The sequence below is a fragment of the Xenopus laevis genome, chromosome 4L (assembly GCF_017654675.1).
Source record: "Xenopus laevis strain J_2021 chromosome 4L, Xenopus_laevis_v10.1, whole genome shotgun sequence".
In the NCBI taxonomy this organism is placed as follows: Eukaryota; Metazoa; Chordata; class Amphibia; order Anura; family Pipidae; genus Xenopus; species Xenopus laevis.
The window spans coordinates 71501752-71507097 of NC_054377.1; positions in this window are offsets into that span (position 1 = coordinate 71501752).

Below are 5346 nucleotides of genomic sequence, written 5' to 3' on the forward strand. Positions count from 1 at the left end.
AATCGGATCTTATCAATTATATCAATAGGGGCAGGAGGGGGAAGGCACATAGGCGTCCACCCCTAAATTGGGTGTCATTCAGACTTTCAGGTTTTCAAAAAACCTTAAAGTACAGTCCTTTTTCCTTTGTATGTATGCATGTTTGTATATTTTATTTGGAAAAGGCTTCTTGTAAATGCAGCATATACTATACCAACTGTACTGTATGTACTGTATGACTACTGCATAAATGATCAGCGCAGACATCTGAAATAATCATACAGCATCTGTGTAGTACAAACAGACAGACTTGCAGGTCATTATGGCTGATCCCAAGGCGAGAGAGAGTGGGATTTTCTTTAGTTATTGGGGAATATGTATTCAATTATATTTTATAGACTTTACATTTATAGACTAAAGTGAAACAGGTATGTTAGATATATCAGCTATTGTTATTTATGCCTTTGTGGTTATAGTTAGGTTTCCCAGTGAAAGCCACAGACACGATGCAAACGGAGAGAATCCTGTATGTCTAGGAGGTTCATGGTGAATTCCACAAAAGGGTGCTATACTGAAGACTTCTATTTATTTTTCATATTTATGATACTTCCTAAGATAAACTAAGCTGAACTTTTTAAGGACCAAGAACTCAAATAAACTTGTATAATTAATTATTTTATTATGTTCAGTTCTCAAAGATTACAGCTATTACCATGAAGTGTAATCCAGATATTGAACTGAGAGTTATTTGCCTGATAAGAATACTCAACTACATGACAAACTGTTACATGAACGTTTGATGTCCCAGGAGACACACATCTTTTTTATATGTTTAGAGACAGCCCCAGCACCTGAAGAGTTAAGTTACAGGAACTGCTTTTGAGGGTTAGAGTGCAGAGAGTTGGTTGAGGAGGTAAATGACATGTTTGCTCTGAACCACCAGTGTCAAACTACATTCCACAAGAGTCAGACAGTTTGCACATTTTAAGGACATCTTAGCTTTGGCACAGGTGTTGCTGTCATTTATTTAGGAGTCTAAAGTGGTATAAAGAAAACAGAAACACCCTTGCATCTCTTGCCATAATACAGGAATGTGTCATTTCATTTATGAATTCATATTTAAACTACCTATAAATCAGAATGGATGAAGCTTTCAATTTGGGGTGGTATCGCAGTATTGCTTTTACTGTAAATGGTAACTCTGAAAGGCATCCTACAGAACCAGGACAGACAACCGTATAATTAAGTATGTCAAAACTCAAATAACTAACTCATCGCCCATTAATACTGGGAATTCTACTTTATTGGGGTTCTGCTATAAATCTTAAGAGGCACCATTAATGTTCAATAGAACACTAACAAATAGTTTAAATAACAGTTCATCATGCAATTATTATTAGCAATATATGCATGTATTATTAAACTTTAACATGGTCAATTAATATCATCAAATATGTTCATATTATATTATGAGTGAATTCTTTAAAAACATTCTTCTCCAATGTTTGCTAGTCATGTTAAAAAACTTCACATTTCACCCTTTAAAATTTCATACCTTATATCAGATAACATTGCTCTCTGGGTGAAGAAAGTAATTGTGTCAAATCTGATTTGGCAATAATTCTGGAACCAAACTATATGAAGCATATTACAAAATGTGGATATGATAATAGGTTATAACATATATGTGGACCAAACATCTGGTATTTATATCTGGAGTTATTTCAGGCACAAGACATCACACACTGTCACACTTTAGTAAAAGTACACCATTATGTGCATTGGCATATTTTGCCTAAAGATATGTGCATGTTGAGAAGATTTTCAAAAGAGTTGAAAGGAGAAAAAAATCTAATATATTGAAAGTAATAACAACATAAAAACAAAAAAACATACTCACTCATTTAAAGGTGTCGTTCAACTTAAAATTAACATTAAGTATGATGGAGAAAATGATATTTGCAGTGAGATGATCTGCAGTTGATCTTAATTTTTAATTATTTGGGGTAATTATTTAGCATTTTTTTCACCAGCAATCCAGGACAGGGGGACTACTTCAATAACAAAAAAATACGGACAAGGATAAGATAAGAAATGTAATGAGGGGCAGGCAGAAGAGTCAGAGAAGAACATCTTCTGTCAGGAATATACAATACCATGTTAACATTTTTATCCCAGGGATTACAAAGCAATTTACACCTTCAGTCATGCACCTTGAAAAGTTAACACCTGTTGAATGAATTTCATGGCACTGTTGTGACGGAATGATACTTTTACATTACAGTGAGTTTCATCTAACACTTCCCTGAATCAATGGATACAATCGGGAACATATGCTGCAGAATGCAGTGTATAAAGTGCAAAAGAGTACCACAAGCTGCAATTTTTTGCACTTTGCAAATTGCATTCTGCATTATGTAATTTGCTGCAGGCCTCGGCAAATACCTGCTGTGTAGACCCAGATTTGTGGTTTTGTTGAAAAAAAATTTGCAGTGAAAATTGTCACTGCAAAAAAGTCACCACAAAAAAATACCAACCGAATTCAATGCAGTTTGCCATTTTTTTTTAGCAAAGCAAATAGGACAGATTCTCTCATTACACCCTCTACCATCCCCTACCCCTCCACTTCAGACAATATTGTAAGTTTGGGAGCGGCAGAAGGCGCAGTCCACAACTGAACTCTAGCTTTACCACCTGTGCAGCCTGATACTGCTCTCTACATAGAGTGACTGATTTTTTGCCCTGGGGGCAAGTGCTTGGTAAGTAAGCATTTGCATGGTAGCTCGCTAGCACTTGACCCGTGTTTGCATCTTGGTGATTGTATTACTGTTATTGCTTTACAAAAATTCCATGGATCTCCTTACCATTCAGATCAAAAGTAGAATCTCTTGGATGGGTAGTAAAACATTTTCACTGTACAGACCGCAGTTTCAGTGGGCCCACAGCTGCCTTTTACTAGGAGCATAGACCTTTGACCACCCATGAGTTTGGCAGTCTTAATACAGCTCTGCTGAACTTATGGGCAGCCAAATGTCTATGTAGAGTCCTGCAGCAATCAATCTAGGTAGGGTGTGAAGTGTATCTGTTGTACTTTGCATCCTGCCTGCCTGCTTGTAAATAAGCCCTATTCTTCCTGGGGTACAATTTGAAAATAACTGAACTGAAAAAAAGTGTTTGGAAGGTAAACTACTCTAAATTGTGAATTGTAAATGAATTGTGTCACAACTGCTAACAGAATCAATGCTTTATTTCATAAAAGGCAGGAGAACGGGAAAGTGTGGGTCTGATTATTTCTGCTTTCCTGTAATGCCTTATCAAAGATACGCGTGTCATAAAAACGTAATCATAGGCTAATGATAGCCTATGATTAAGTGTTTATAACACGAAACGCATAAGGCTGTGGACACAATAAACTTTCTTCACTTTAAACCATTTGCCTGGTGGAAGTTTCCCTTCATTGAGTGCCTGCTCCATAAGGTTTTTCGGTTTGTCTGCTCCCCATGCTGAGGGCTCAGGGCACTGCACCTGGGCCACATCCTTTTTCTGTTGAATAATCCCTTTACATTTAAAGACACTATTATCTTAGACTTACCTTTGATAAGGCATTACAGAAAAGCAGAAATAATCAGACCCACACTTTTACTATGAAACACGACAACATTGATTTGGTTAGTTGGTGTGACACAATTCATTTAAAGGAGTAATTCACCTTCCAAACACTTTTTTTCAATAAACTTTCTTCGATTTGAACCATTTGCCTGGTGGAAGTTTGCCTTCATTGAGTGCCTGCTCCAAAAGGTTTTTGGAATGCCTTATCAAATCCCATCACTAACACCCACCCAGGGATACAAAGTGGCCTCAGCAGCTGGCAAATTCCCAGCTCTGCGAATCATGTAAGCTGCATTGCCCTGTGCCTCAGTCAGGACCAGCACTCCCTCTCTCATTGACAGAAGGGATGGTATGTACAATACACAGTCTGGATTCCATCTGTAATCGAGAGGGCTAGGAGCTAAGTATGAAGGTGGCAATATTGTTATAATGCCCATAGGAAAGCATGTGTGTGTGCCTTTTTTTATTTATTTGTGGTACTTAAAATCCTCATATATATACACCAGATAAATCGATCAAGTTGATAACATTATGAATCGTCTTACTTGATTTACAAGCTTTTTTATAGTATATATTTTTTTTGTAGTTGACTGTGCTGCAGTCAACTACAAAATCATTTCTGACCTCATTAAATCAGAATTTAGATAAACACTATGCACCACAAGCAAAATAAATTGTATGCTTTTTAATCTACAGCATATTTATTTTTTTCCATGCATACATTAAACATTAAAAATGCAGTAGGGCCTGAATTGTTGCTCAACAGCTTAGCATAGATCTTTCAGTACAAGCACAGGTATGCACAGAATTGTCTTCAGGGCCTGCATTCCTCTTAAATCGGCTCTCCAACGCAGATGACGCAAGACTATTGACTTGGAACATCAGTTAAGAAGAAAAAAGTGCTGTGTTACTTTATATGCATTCAGCTTTTGTGCTTTAAACCTTCAACCTACTTTAAGATGTAGTTGTATACAATAGAGCACACAGGTAAATAAATTGTATTAGTAGAGAAATATGTCATGAACAAAATACCTGTTGGCACTATAAAGCTTTGTGATTGTAATTACATAAGACAAGCAGAGGAGTAATGGCTGGGTTCTGTCTTTAGTTGTAACTGCATTTGGTTAAGATCTTGATATTGCAGATGCAAAAAGAATGTATAAATATTTTTCTGAATAGCACAAAATCTGAATCGCTATTTGTGTTGTTGCTATGGAATTGGATTAAACTGTATGCAGATGCAGATTCTGGTAAGAAGAAAAAGAGCTGTTGACAATGTACTGTTTGTTTTATAATGTTGCCATGACAAAGCATATGGTTTTATTTGGTACCAGTTTGCAGTGTGTCCCAGAGCAACTTGATGCATGTAGAACAAAGATTATGAATTAAAGTTTATAAATTGCGTGACAAACACCAAATGAGGCTGTAATAAGGGAGCTCCTTTTTATTGAAGTATCCCCAAACATTGTTTCCTTACCAAAAAAAAGTGTCAGCACTTTAATGAAAGAATGTTAAGTATAACAACGGATAACTATACTATTTATACCAAGATCTGGACGCCTTGGACATCTTATACTACTATGTAATATCGATGTGTAACTGAGAAATATATATGTGTGTAGCTTACTTCCCAACCTGATTAAGCACATTAGCTCGAGTTGAAGCCTATATGTCTATGACTTACTCTTATTTAGCACTATTTCAGGAGAACGTGATATATGACGATGGAGAAAAACTCAGCTGTAGACTGTTTTGTTT